This window comes from Emydura macquarii, unplaced genomic scaffold (assembly GCF_026122565.2).
Source record: "Emydura macquarii macquarii isolate MOO-44397 ecotype Brisbane River unplaced genomic scaffold, CSIRO-AGI_Emac_v2 contig_1876, whole genome shotgun sequence".
Classification (NCBI taxonomy): domain Eukaryota; kingdom Metazoa; phylum Chordata; order Testudines; family Chelidae; genus Emydura; species Emydura macquarii.
The window spans coordinates 23023068-23038428 of NW_027132013.1; the positions used below are offsets into that span (position 1 = coordinate 23023068).

Here is a 15361-nt window from a genome sequence, read left to right on the forward strand (position 1 = left end):
TAGTGAATGAGTCAGGGAATTGCAGGAAGAAAGAATGGTGAAATGGTAAAGGCAGTTAAATGCTGCCCTGAAGAAGTGGATTCTTCCCCTGCCTCTACCAGAAAGTTCTTATGTAATGCTGGACAAGTAATTTAAACCAGACTTTTCAAGGCTGGCTACTAACTATGTTTCTCCTTTTCTAGATGCCCAACCTGAGTCCCTGTTTTGTCTGATTCACAGAAGCATTCATAGCTGCAACTGAAGTCAATAGAAGCAGTGCTTTGAATATATAAAGTGGTTTATAGTGCTAAGTATTCTGAAAAACCAGGCACTAGTCATCTCAAATTGACCACCCAAAATTAGTAGACACTTCTAACTTTACACTGTATGCCTCAGTTCTCCATCTGTAAAATGGGGATAATGACACCTCCCTCACCTCACAAGAGTATTTTGAAAATAAATTCATTAATGTTTGTGAAACACTATATACACTTCAGTGATAAATGCCATAGAAAAGCCCATGAGGAAATTAAATATTTGGTCTACACAGCAGGGTTGGCATAGAACACAGTCAATAAGACATTTGTTGAATTGGAATAGTATGCAGCAAATAAGGCATGGAGTTACATACTGACAATGAGGATAAAACACAACATTAGGTATCTACTCATTAAGCGAGCACCATCTATCTTGTACACTGAATGAAAACACCCTATGGGGAAAAAAAAATACTATGTGATCATATAACTAAAGACTGTACCATAATGCATATGCACAAGGGGGTTGAATTAAAGGCGCACAATCTTAAATCTGACTTTTCCTAATCTCTGAGTGCTTAAACTTGTAACCATAATGTTCTTTTTACCATAGTTTTTTGTGTGTAATTTCCTAGGATTTTAAAAAAGCAAACTGGAAAAAAAAAAGAACAGAAATGTCATTATGCGGAACGATACTGACTCCCATGCATGGGTTAGCAGCCGTTGGGAAACATTTAGATTCACCACACAGATCTCTGCTATTTGTAGTGGTGAACAGATACCCTGCTGGTTCAGATATTCTCCCCTCTCCTTTTCAAGTCAAGATGAAAGCCTAAGTGCCAGCAGGAAGAATGAGAGCACAAGAGAGTCCACCTACTCTCAGTTGGAGCCCAGTGCCACAGAAGTCCACAGCATCCAGGAGTACTCTTAGCATAAACAGAATCTTCAGAGAATTTAGCTGCCAAATTCTAACATGTTACTGTTAAATATATGCAAACTGAAATCGGGGAAAAGGAGTTATAACATTGCCAAATGTGTGTAGTTTTTTCCACAAAAACAGCAAAAGGCACATCCCTGTCACAAAGGCAAGCCCACTGCAAAACCTCAAGTCTTTGCTCCAAAGCAGGGAAGTGCTAGATCCTCTCAACAAAAGATTTTTTTTTTAACATGGGCAAAACCCCAACATTCCCCCAGTCTCATTCTTGGAAACGGCAGAACCATTTTTGCTGAAACCCGGCACAAAAATTCAGTCAAAGCAGGCACCTAGCATGGAAAATTTCAGCCAAAACTATTAAAAGACTGGCAAAGTTACAAGCAAGTAAAAATAGGATCTTATGGTGGAAAGTGTCAGGCATCCTCAACTATAAGGCAGCGTTATCAACTCTGCCCATAATAGTGTCACTAAAATTATGACATAATTATGCAAAAATGAGAATAAGGAGCCCTTGTATTGCTGTAATCCCCCCCCCAAGTTGTACACATATAGGGAATGCATATTCAAGGTCACATGCTAGGGGATTCTCTGTACCCTGAACTTTTTAAATCATTATTTGAGAACCTCAATAACCCAGTCTTAGGTTAGGGGTCTATTACAGGAGTGGGTGGATGACGTTCTGTGGTCTGCATTGTGCAGGTCAAACTAGATCATAATGGTCCCTTATAGTCTATGAGTCTTACCTTTCTACTCTCCCCCTACGCAAATGTCTTAGCGGTTTTTTTTTAAATTGAAAATCCACAAGCCAGCTTGTTAAATTATATGGTCAATTCCACCCTATCATCAATTTGTAGATACCAATGGAGTTTTTAAAACTTTATTAAGGAAAAAATCTGGACTTCATCTTAAAATGATGCCATTCCTTTACTCTTAGTTTAGCTCATTTGCTTCTTATATTTTGGAGAACAAACATTTGCAATTTTCAGAGTCCACACTAAATACCAGGGTCTTTTCACTCTTATATTAAATATATAAGAAATATATTATGGTAAAAGTTTTCAACTAGCAATAATCACGCCTCAGTTAAACCTCACAGACTATGATAACCGCCACTGTGCAAAGTTCATTCAACATTATGTACATGCATAATCTGAAGGAACCAGGACAAAGGACTGGAAGTTGAGGTTACTAGCACCAGGTCACTTGGGGAAAGTTATGTCTCTGCCCAGATACCTGTCTCAAAAGCAAAATACTTTATCTGTAGTAGATATTTAACAGCAGTTTCTTTAACTCATATAATACTGACAACTGTTTATGATCTAATTACAAGCGTGGCAAAGGTCAGAAAAGTGAGTAAGGAAAATGGTATCTTTTCATATAAACAGATCTACTCCTGGTGTTTCTGCTAGTGGAATTTATAATTCAGACCAACTGAGCATGTCCTGACTCCTCTACAAACCCTTTTCCATGAAGCCATAGGGGAAGCAACCCAGGGCAGTGTCCTGCAATAGCATTCCAGTAGCTGATCTCAGTCCAGAGTAGGTGTGTGAAACTGCATCAATTCCACTGTTTTTAAAGACTGTACAAGGGGGAGCAAGACTTCCACATATGTAATATAATGGGAAATTTCTCATTACTTGGGATGGCTGTGCTTGTGTTTTAAAAAAAGATTAATGAACTACAAGAAACCAAAATCCAATGAAAAAATGAAAAAAGAGAGAACTAAGTGTATTACTTCCAACTCATGTTATTCATATTTATCAGAAAATATTCAAAACTAATTCTCAGCTTCTGATTTAATAAGCAATCTTCTCCACCTCCCATCCACTTTTAGTTAATTATGTACACAAAAGCTAAATTACTGTACTATTGGACGATAGTCTCCTACACAATCCCACTAAAACAAAACCGGGAGGTTTAATGTACAGTGTATTTCCCATATTGAACTGCCCGCAACTTTTCTTAGATAAATGGCATGCTCATGCCGCTCATTTGAAGAAGCAGAACAAGAAAAGAATGACAGTCAACCCCAAATCTGTTTATTATACTCTGTTTTGTTTTATTTTGTATGCATATTACCATGCAATAGTAACAAAGTTATATTTTCAGCTAAGGATACAATTTCATCCAGGGTATGTTTTCAGATACAAAACCACAAGAACTTGAAACTTTAAGTGTTTTGTTTTTGAGAGAAAGTAGGGGTGAAAATGGATAGTTTAGGGTTTTTTCATGCATTAAAAAAATTTCCAGATGCTTTTTGGGGGTTGAATAAATACAAAAACAAATTGCTTTGCAAGTTTTACCCCATGTTTAGTACTCATAAGTGTGTTGTGAAAATTTGACAGATTCTGCAAAAAGATCTATGAAGGCTGACCCCATTTGCGCAGGCACACACACAAAATAAATGCCTTTGTAAAGTGGTTTAAGATTCTTATAGAGACGTGCAAAGTATTATTAAGGCCACATATTTGAAAACTGCAAGTCAAATAAGTCGTTCACTAATCTACAGAAGACAGCCACTACTAAAATGCAAAATTCCCTACATATGTGTATTGTACATGCCACTGTCACTTCTCACATGCACATTCACAGGACACATTGCTGCTAATACTGTGCATTTAGCTTCATGCTCAATCTCAAATCGCCCCCAACGTCCACAAAAGCAAATGACGGTGGGAGACTGGCAAGGAACGAGCTGCCTGTCACAGGCCCCGTAACGGTAGGAGCGGCGAGTATTCATCTCCAACTGCCAATGAGAGCCAGCGAGGTGGGCCCAATGACAGCAGGCGGAGATGCGCGCAGGGCGCAGCTGTTGAAGTCAGCGGGAACATTTGTGCCTGGCTGCCGCAGGGTGGCTGTGTCGGGCTGCGTCACGCGCTGCAGCCCGGGCCCGGCACGCTCGGCAGCGCCTCCCGGCTGCCGCTGGCCGGGCAGGTGCCGGCCCCACACTCGGCTCTGCAGGAGCAGGTGGCTTCTCAGCGCAGGAGCCGGTTGAGCAGAGGCTGCTTTCAAGGGCAGAGGGCGGATGCCGGGAGGCCTCGGGGCGGCGAGGGTGGGCTCCCAGCGGCTTCTGCCGGGAGTCGCCGCGGCCGGTGAAGGAGCAGCGGCGTCGGCCCGCGTTTGCAGAACGAGAGGAAGCCCCGAGAACTCCGCCTCCCTGCAGCCCTGCGCACAAGCGGAGCCCGGCAGAGACACCCCGAGTCCGACCCGAGCAGCCGCGGTAGCCCAGTGACCCCGTGATCAGCTGGCCCGGAGGCCCTGCCCACCGGGGGGGAGGCCACGGGCGGGGAGGCGCATCGCGCTGCGCTAGCGCGCCACTAAGGCCGCAGCAGCGGCCGGGCCGAGCGGAGCAGCTAAGGCCTGGCCCGCCTCCAGTCCAGTCACACGAAGGCGCTTCACGCACTACAGCCCCTTCTCCCGCCCCGGCCGCACACCAGGGGACGCAGCGCAGGGAGCCGCGCCACGTGCCCGCGGCAGCACTGGGCCAGGACGGCACTTCGCGGTGGCACCGGGGTCTCGGCGAGCTGCCCGCGCCCCAGGCCCTGCCGCCTCGTGGCTGCGACTAGTGTTAATTTTCGCAGCTCACGCGCCCAGCAGGAAGCGCGCGAGAGGCGCGCCGCGGCCAAGGCGGGGACCAGCAGCTCGGGTCCCGCGCCCCCCCTCCTCGCCCCCAGCAGTTACCGTGCGGCGGGGAGAAGGCTCCTCCCCCTCCCTTCTCTTCACACGGACCGTGTGTCCACCAGCTGGGGAGAACGTGCGTGCGTGCGCAGTCGCACCCGCATGACGTCAGGACGCAGCATTGCGCGCGCAACCGCACTGACAGGCTCACACTCCCCCCTCCCCCACCTTCCCGCGTGGGCACCCATCCGTCACGTGCCCGCGTCGCCTCCTCCCCCCTCCACTCATGGCCCTGCCGGCGGTGGGGAGAGGGGAAGATTCTCGAAGAGGAGCCGCCGTGGGGATCCCGCACGCGCCGCGCCGCACCAAGGAGACGCTGCCATCGAAGCCCCGGTCGGCTCCGATCCCCTCCGCGCCGCCACAGCCCCGCCCCCCACGGGAGCCCCAGTCAGCGCGCTCACTCGAGGCCCCGCAGCTCGCTGCTCGCCCCAGCAGAGAGCTGCCTCGCCCAGCCGCAGAGCGCGAGTCTGGCCGCGGCTCTGAGAGCGCGCAGGCAGCGGGAGCGAGGGGCCGCGCCTACGGGCTGTCTGCAGACGGGGCTCTGCGAGGTTTACACCAGCGCTGGCCAATCCCCTTACACAGGCACTGAGCGTGCTCCGGGGCTGCCAAACTCCCAGGGGACCAGGGTTAGCCCCTTGCTAGGGCTCAGTCTGCTGCGCGCCTCCTCGTCTCCCAGTCCCGAGCATTTACTCCGCACAGAAGAACTACCCGGCCTCAAGTCAGGCAAACATGCAACCAACAACGATCAAGCAATGCAGGTTCTGCCCTTCCAAGCCGTGTGTGAGAATCACTGCTCCTCTACAGGTCAACACACGTTTGTAAGGCTGTTTGTACACATTTCTTCTAGGGATCGCTTTTCTTAGAAAATATTTTTAAATGGGGATGGGGCGCCCTTGCTTCATGCCAAAAAAAATTTTTTTTTAAACAAATCCTGTAAAACATGTTTTAAACTGAAAATCATTAGTGGTTGAACTACTAACCTGATGGCAGATATTGATTCTAACAATGACTACTTTTGTATTTGATTTGTATATGCAGGAAGTATGACAATTGCACATTACACACAGATATAAAATTCTAGTCACAATTCCTTAAACTATGTATCTACAAATTCTCCTATGTCCACTCCAAGGTGGAAGTGCTTGGGCATCTAGAAGAAATCAATATTAAATGTTGTGACCAAGAACAAGCTAAGTACACTTTTGAGTACAAGCCCAGCAAAGGAGAATTCTAATAAGTGAAAATTTGTTTAATGTCTGAAAAAAATTCTTAGCATTAAAAGAAGGGTTTTTTAAAAAATACACCTTGATATATTTTATTTCATCTGCAAACCTTAACAGTCCTAAAAAGGAGTGTCAATCCTGGCTTTTAACCTTAAAAACACTATGGTCACTGGTTGGGAAAAAAGTTATTTTTATGGGGTGCCAAAAAAAGAAAGTCCAGCAAATCTAATTTGTGGTTCAATATCAAGCTACCAAAGCAGCAGCAATCTAGAATTCTGAATTGGATAGGAGATGACCAATTATAACAAGTAATTTTATCAAAGCATCTATTTCAGTTTTGTTAGCATCATTTTCCTTTTGCCGCTCAAATCCAATTTTCAATACTGAGAGTTGGCAGGCCTAATGTAATATTAGGAAGGCCAGCATTCCCATGACTGTTTCTAGGCAACAGAAGCTTATTCATATGCATTTGGGATAATCTCTCATAGTTTGGATTCCAAGAGCATCACAGAATAAAGAAATTGCACAAATGCATTTTTTTCAGGCACAAGTGACAAATACGCATCATATTACAAATATAGACATTCCATCATTCTGTCCAAAGCAGACAAGTATTTCTCTGTTCCTCTTTTAGATCAAAAAGCTAGAAACAGTGAAGTAAGGTGTGAAATTAAAATGCTAGGGGACAGCAGACTAAAGAGTAAATCCATCATCACTGTACAAAGGCACTGTTTAAGTAAAAACACCATTGCAAAAGTCAATATGAAATACTGGTTCTACTACTAAAACATGGAGTCCTCTTGTTTTACAATACTAAATTACTATACATCTTCACCAGAAAAATACATTTTTTTGTTTCTAACATTACAAGAATCATGCAAATCACAAGGCACCGTTATTTATTTAGCATGGGTATGGTTCACCCGCTATTTTTGGAAGGCTTCAAATAATATTCTTAGAAATTATTAGAACTTCTTTGCACACAAGATCATTTTCATTTATTAGGTAGTCAAATGCATCAGTGGTTGTTTTCCAACTATCAACTGGAAGTAGGATGGAAAACTAAGAAGTCAAGCAAGTATTCCAGTAGCCTTAATGTATAAGAAATTTACTTAAACCATATAAAAGTTTAAAACCTATCAGGGTTAAGATTCCTGTACGTCTCCTTTCGGTTGTTCTTCTTTTGCACTATCTCCTTTTTTATTCATTTTCTTTATTGTTTTCTTCCTTTTATTTATTCTCCCATTTTCTCTGAAAATCCAGGGCTCTCTTCTGTCACAACTCCCCTTTGTTCCTCATATTTCTGTTTCTTGGCTGTTTCACTCGTCTCTCGTCTGCTCCTATCCTCCTGTAGTTTTCCCACTCCCTCTTTAAATAGGTCTACTCCCCAAAGGATTTGTGCCACACAGTTCTTATTCTGTATGCCACAGCATAAGACTAAGACCATATGTATATTAGCAAATTTTGTAGTCTCAGGTCTTCATTGGTATAACTACACTGGTGGGACCTACATGAGGAGCACTAGCCCGGACATGTCTCAGGCGTTTTTACCAATCCTCTAACTGTTGTCCGTACTAAAGCTTCCATCATTACTATCTCCAGTGGTGAATTATGGCTACATTTGCTAGCCTGCAGGAAGTATCAGGGTCATGCTATTCTAGTCAGTTTCAGTCCTCTGCTTCCAGCACAGCTTAGACTGCCTCATTTCAAATAAACTTTTTGTAGCATTATTGTGCTTCCTGCCACTGGAAAAAAAGGAGAGAAAGAACTTGGTATAGTGTTAGGGCTTACTTCCATGGGGAAGTTCCCTGGAATAGCTATTCTGCAATAGATATTCCAGAATAATTCCCCATGTAGACATTTTTCCAAAATAAAAGTGACTTTACTCCATACTGGGTCAGAACGGCCATACTGGGTCAGACCAATGGTCAATCTAGCCCAGTATCCTGTTGTCCAACGGTGGCCAATGCCAGGTCATTCAGAGAGAATGAACAGAACAAGTAATCAAGTGATCCATCCTGTTGCCCATTCCCAGCTTCTGGCAAACAGTAATCCCTGCCCATCCTGGCTAATAGCCATTGATAGACCTATCCTCCATTAACTTACCAAGTTCTTTTTTGAACCCTGTTATAGTCTTGGCCTTCAGAATAAGGTGTTCCACAGGTTGATTGTGCATTGTGTGAAGAAATACTTCCTTTTGTTCATTTTAAACATGCTGCCTATTAATTTCATTCGGTGACCCCTAGTTCTTGTATTATGAGTAAACAACACTTTTTTACTTTCTTCTCTACACCAATCATGATTTTATAGATCTCTATCATATCCCCCCCTTAATCATCTCTTTTCCAAGCTAAAAAGTCCCAGTCTTATTAATCTCTCCTCATATAGAAGCTGTTCCATATCCCTAGTCATTTTTCTTGCTCTTTTCTGTACCTTTTCCAATTCCAATATATTTTGAGATGGGGCAACCAGTTTTGTATTATTCAAGATGTGGGTGTATCCTGGATTTATAAAAGAGGCAATATGATATTTTCTGTCTTATTAGCTATCCCTTTCCTAATGATTCCTAACATTCTGTTAGCTTTTTTGACTGCCACTGCACATTGAGTGGATGCTTTCAGGGAACTATCCACAATGACACCATGATCGCTTTTTTGAGTAGTAACAGCTTATTTAGACCCCATAGTAATTCGATATGTATTGTTGGAATTATGTTTTCCAACGTACTTTACTTTGCATTTATCAACATTGAATTTCATCTGAAGTTTTGTTGCCCAGTTACCCAGTTTTGGAAGATCCCTTTGTAACTCTTGGCAGTCTGCTTCGGACTTAACTCTCGAGTAGTTTTGTATCATCTGCAATATTGCCATCACAGAGTTTACCCTTTTCCAGGTCATTTATGAATATACTGAACAGTACTCGTCCCAGGACAGACCTCTGTGGGACACAAATATTTACCTCTCTCCATTCTGAAAACTGACCATTTATTCCTATCTTTTAATCAGTTACTAATCCAGGAGAGGACCTTCCCTCTTATCCCATGACAGCTTACTTTGCTTAAGAGCCTTTGGTGAGGGACCTTGTCAAAGGCTTTCTAAAAACCTAAGTACACTGTATCCACTGGATCACCCTTGTCAACATGCTTGTTGACCACCTCAAAGGATTCTAGTAGATTGGTGAGGCATGATTTCCCTTTACAAAAACCATGTTGATTCTTCCCCAACAAATCATGTTCATCTATGTGTCTGATAATCCTGTTCTTTACTACTGTTTCAACCAATTGCCCTAGCACTGAAGTTAGGCTTACCGGCCTGTAATTGCCTCTGGAACCTTTTTTAAAAAATTGGCATCACATTAGTTATCCTCCAGTCATCTGGTACAGAAGCTGATTTAAACTATAGGTTACATACCACAGTTAGCAGTTCTGCAATTTCACATTTGATTTCCTTCAAAACTCTTGGGTGAATACCATCTGGTCCTAGTGATTTACTACTGTTTATCAATTTGTTCCAAAAGCTCCTCTAATGACACCTCAATCTGGGACAGTTCCTCAGATTTATCACCTAAAAATGAATGGCTGAGATTTGGGAATCTCCCTCACATCCTCAGCTGTGAAGACTGATGCAAAGAATTAATTTAGTTTCTCCACAATAGCCTTATCTTCCACTTCCAAAGCAAACTAATTATACCAGAATAAAGTGACTTTATTACAGAATACAGTGTCCATATGAGAGAGGTATTTTGAAATAGCTTAGCAGAACAGTTATGCTGGGCTATTTCCCCATAGACAAGACCTTACTGTAGAAGAAGGCCCAACTGTTGTAATTGATTGCAGGATAATGCTATTTTGGAAAATTAGGAAATAAACTTTCAAATGAATACACAGAGTTGTTGGAAATGCTACAGTGAAATTGGACCACAAATCAAGGTGATTTAAATTATCGAGTGGAAAATCTTGATTTAAATCCTGGATTTTGATCAACTTTTCCATTTGTACTTTGGTTATCTGCTAAAGAAAGGTGCCTTCTCATTGGTTAATATAACCATTCAAACAAGTTGATTTACAACTAAATAGAGCCTTTATACACTACATTTAGTACATCTTTTTGCTACCTAGGAGGGCACACTGCAACTACACACATTTATTTAAGCAATTATATAGCTTAATATTTTCAGATTCTTATTAATTTTGCATTGGTATGTTAGAAAATGGTGAATGATATATTGCTTATTTTCTAAATTAACTTTTTGCTCATGATGTGTGTCTAGCTGCATGAAGATGGTAACTGGAATTTAACTAAACACAAAACATCTTATAAAATTTTGTTAAAACAAACCCATAAAATGTAGTACATGAGCTATTGTGCCATACTTATAAAGCTTGACCTCAAAAGTTAGATGTTTTTCCTCAGATTCTTTATATAGAAAAGCAGCCTTTAGCACAAAGAGAAGAGCATGGACTGGAGACTTAGTTGGTAATCCACACTGTAGTACTGGCTGAAGAGCTGTACAACATAAGTGGGGACATGGTACAAAGGCATTTCTGGGGAAGGAAATACTGTGAGGGTACTAACGGGGCATGGTGGCACTGAAGCAGAAAGGAGATTTTCAACTAATGAACTAAAGAGATTCAACTGACTACACTGATTGCGTCAGCGTAATGCCTCCACAATGGGATTCCATCAGTTGAATCTCACTCAGTTGAAGCTTTTTACCTGTACAAATTACGAGGAAATGTCAATCAATTATTGCATTCCTGATAATCAAATGAAGCACTCCTGTGTGAATTCAAAATGCATTTGAGGTACATTACAATATTGATCTCTCTAATGCAGACAAGAACTCAGAGTGTTCCATCCTATATAAACATTAAAAAAAATCATCGAAGGCAAATAGCTATACTTTATTAGCTAATCTTTTGCCATGTTGGATAACCTGTAACAACAAGTAACATATTGCAAGTAAGTGTGTCAGCTCTGGAACCTTTGGAATCCAGATATATTGGGTCAGACCAATGGTCCATCTAGCCCAGTATCCTGTCTTCCGACACTGGCCAATGCCAGGTGCTTCAGAGGGAATGAGCAGAACAGGAAATAATTGAGTGATCATCCACTCCCAACTTCTGGCAAACAGAGGCTAGGGACACCCAGAGCATGGGGTTGCATCCCTGCCCTGCTTGGCTAATAGCCATTGATGGACCTATCCTTCATGAACTTACCTACTTCTTTTTTGAATCCTGTTAAAATTTTGCCCTTCACAACATCCCCGTGGCAATGAGTTTCACAGGTTGACTTTGCATTGTGCAAAGAAGTACTTCCTTTTGTTTTAAACGTGCTGCCTATTAATTTCATTGGGTTCTTGTGTTATGTGAAGGAGTAAACACCACATTCTATTCACTAATATTTGGAGATATATTTGCAACATAAACTGGTCTAACTTTTTCCTTTGGTTATGCTCTCAAAGCCATATGACTGACAGGGTTCTAAAGACATAACTGAGGGAAGATCTTGGCCCATCATCTTTATCTGGTGAGTCATGATCTTTTGTGTTTTTTTAAAAGATATCATTTTATGTTATTTTCATCCAATTTTATCATAAAGTCATTGGTACGCTCTCTAATCAGGAAGTCACTATAAGCCTGCTACATTTTTTCACCACTCCTTTCCCTCTCCATTTTGAAAGTTATGCAACAGGAGACTAAAGCAGGGGAAGGTCACCTTTGTGCTTCCTGTCATAGCAGCTTTGGCAGAACAAAAATGAAACAGACAAGAATCATCCAAGTCTCATCAGTTTCAGTCTTTTACTACTACAAGCATCACCAAAAATTTACAATGTGCAGGAGTTCTCTGCAGGGGCACTCAACAAGAGAGGCATAAATGGAACTAAAAGAACAGGCCAGGAGTGTGACAACAACAAAAAAAGTGGTGAGGAGATAGATACAGAGAAGGGAAGAGGCTCATTTGAGTTCAGAACCTAGTATTCTCTTTCGAGGTTGTTAATTTCTATCAATCACCTTGCATCAGCTAAAGAAATAGTGCAGACAGGCCCTATGGCCACCATTTTTTAGCTGGAGAGAGAGTCACTGTGATTTTTAAGGGGTCAGAAAAATGGGAAGCATGATCTTTTGACTACTGCACCAAGTTAGAGATGGAAATAGAATCTAGATCTCCTATCACAGACTTATGCATAACCTTAGGCAAATTATTTATATGCTGTTTTCTCATCTGTAAAATGAAGATGAGGTGTAATGTTTGCAAAGTATTTTTTGATCACTGGATGGAAAGCGTTACAGAAGGGAAAAGTATTAATACTACAAAAAGGTGTTAAAGTGGGACAGTGTTCCACCAATAAATAGAGAGGGTAAAATTTTATAAGGGACATATTCCCCTACCTTCTGTTGTATTCTTAACTCAGATTAGGCAGGTAATCCTTTCTCTACTTCTGTAGTCCTCCTAATTCCCAGATTGGCTCTTCTGGAGGTAGTGGTTCACATGATGGACAAACAATGCTGTTCTACTAGACACATTTTATTTCGGTCACTTTCATGCATCTACCCCTGATTTTCTGCATCCTCTGTTTCTTTCCTTTACTACCTTATTTTTCTCTCTGCTCCTTTTCAGATTATTCCCTTATTATCCCTCGTTACTTTCTTATCTCAAATCTTCATTATTCTTCTTACTTTCATCCCATTGCCACCCCTTCCTCAACTCACAGAAATGAAAAAAAATGGAAAGGACTGAAGTTAAAAAAAAAATCCATAGGAATATAATTGTTTGGGATACATCATCTGACTGTAGCAGATTATTCCTCTCCAGTATATCAGAAAATGGAAGAGCACCCAATCATAACCACCAGATTCTTGCTAACAAAGTCATACACCAAAAATAAATAAATAAATAAATAAAAAATAAAAATAAAAAAAATCCTATCAATCCCAAATCTGACTACCAATTTAATATGTTAAATATTATGAATATATTAAAACAAAAAACAAAACAAAAAAAGCCAAAACCCCCCAAAGGTTTAATATCTAGTTCCATCCACCTTCTCTTTGAACCCTAATAAGGCAGACTGTACCAATACCTTTGGGACACAAAATTCTAATAATCTCTTAAAGCAAAATCCACTTTGTTGGATTTTACCTCACAGCACAGGCCCAATAATGCTCCAAGTCTGAATCCCCACTGCTAGCTACAGAACCTAGATCCTCCTTGCCATTCTCCCTCCCACCCCAAGCATGTAGGGCTCACGTGATTCTAACATGAGCTGCAGTCTAATACTACCCCAGTATTCACCGTAAGTATTGCTTCTAATAATCCCCAATAGGAAACTATATCATAATGTCCCAGGAAGACAAAATTCATGCAATATCTAATCAGGACTGTACATCCAAGGGTGCAATCTCACAATCTGAAATCAGATTTTTTAAATACTTCAACATATGCCTCACTTTATGCTGCTGTAATCTAACCTATGAAAATAAAGTAGCAAAGAATATACTAGAATGTGTGGTGCATGCACTGACCTACACAGTATTAAATAGAATATACACAGTCAAAAAAAATCCATGCAACAGAAGGATGGAAAGAGTGATTAAATCCCAACAATAAATGTCTGAAGACAAGCGTTTCAGCAACACGCAGATGAAGAGAGCAAGAATCACCATTTTAATGTAGATTGGTTACATACAGGACCCCACATATGTATGAAACGTACAAGAGCAGATCTGAGGCCCTGTTATGCGAGAGACTGGAAATATTCTTGCTTCTTGTCACTTGTGTGTGTGGTTTCAGTTTGCAATTGGGGCATGCTGCAGCTGTGATCTTCAGGGGAGATTTCTGAGGGTGTGGGGATGATCTTATGACACGGGGGCATTCCCCGTTGATCATGGACTCTGCGCGTTGCCGCTGTGCTGCATTTACACCTGTTAGGGCTCCAGCAGCACAGGAGGCCCAAGGAGGTCTATGCAGCTGAGGCTGTGACCGAGAAGGCAAACGGGCAGGTTTGAAGCCCGAGGCTCCCTAGAACCTCTACTCGCCCCCTCACCCGCAGCCCGTCACCCCGCGGGGAGGCGCCTCAGAGTCAGCACTTCGCGCTCCCGCAGCCAGCCAGGCCTTCTCGGGGAGGCTGCAAACCCGGGGTCCCATCTCCTCGACGGGGACATCGAAAGCCGCAGGGCAGCTCCGGGCGAGGGACCAGCCTCGCCGCAGCCCCTTCAGCCATTCCCCGCGGCTGGGGAGCCGTGATGAGGGGCGACAGCTGCGCCTGCTTGCGCAGCGAGGGAAGAAACGCAGTCACCCCCGCGTCCCGGCCCTGCGGCGGGGCAGGGCTGCATCAGGAAGGCGAGGCAGCCCAGCCCAGGCCAGGCCAGGCCGCGCCTCCCCACCGATGCCCGGATGCAGCCGGCGGCGGCGAGGCTGCTCGGTCCTTATCTCCCCGGCGGAGCGGTGCTCGGTCACGTGACCGCTCACACGCCCCCTTCCAGTCCTCCCGGCGCCTGCTGTTCGCGTGCTCTCGGTAACCCCTCCCCAGGGGGCAGAGAGTGGGCCCCGGCCTGCGCGGGAACCGCCGTTCCCTCAGCGCGCCCCTTACAACCGCCTGGGGAGCGGCCCACCTCCCTCTTGCCTCAAAAGCGGCCCGTGGAATGAGAAGCGAGCCGCCCGCAGGCGCTGGGGAGAGCCATGCCGTGTGATTGGGCCGCCCAGCTCACGTGACACCCCCCACCTCACGCCACCTCCTCGAATAAAACTTCAAAATGGGGGCGAAAGTGCCAGGCGGGCCCCGCCGCGCGCCCCGGGCTCCTACCTGCTTCCCGCCGTCAACCCCGCGCGGCGCAGGGCGCCCAGTCACGCCGCAAACCACGAGCCGCTTCGCCACTCCGGAGGCCTTCGCGTGCCAGGCGCAGCCTCCCCGCTCATTGGCTCGGGCCTGTCACGTGCTCACACCCCCCCCTCCCCGGCTGGTGGCCCTGCCCCCACCGAAGGAGCTGGGCCTGCTGGATCGAGGCAGCAGCGTGAGAGCAGGCGTTTGGCGCGCGCTGCGAAGAGAGGGAGAGGGCGGACAGGCAAAACAAGCAAGCCGGCCTCGCCGCGACGGCCGCACAAGCGCCTTCCGGATTGGCTGTGTGCGACCAGGGCACGTCGTTTCCGATTCCTCCTCTTGACCACGCCCTTCCCGCTCTTCTCCTGCGCGAGGGAAACACGCCGTTCTCGCGTGGGCCAAACAGACTCGTTCCTCATTGGCTGCCTGTAGGGCTCACGTGATTCTCTCCTTCCCCCTGCAGCATGAGC

The 15361-nt window shown here is 44.2% G+C and overlaps 1 protein-coding gene and 1 non-coding gene across 7 annotated transcripts in view; both read right to left on the reverse strand.

Moving 5' to 3' along the window:
• Nucleotides 1-15038, reverse strand: part of MGA (MAX dimerization protein MGA) — an 88165-nt gene extending 73127 nt beyond the window's left edge. For all 6 annotated transcript variants that reach the window (XR_010921645.1, XM_067557942.1, XM_067557941.1 and 3 more), the window contains exon 1: nucleotides 14877-15038. The gene's annotated coding sequence lies outside the window, so the exon portion shown is untranslated. The remainder of the gene's footprint in view (nucleotides 1-14876) is intronic.
• Nucleotides 2170-2294, reverse strand: LOC137159743 (U4 spliceosomal RNA). The gene has a single exon (XR_010921727.1). It is a non-coding gene; the product is annotated as a U4 spliceosomal RNA (small nuclear RNA).
• Nucleotides 15039-15361: the final 323 nt, after the last annotated feature.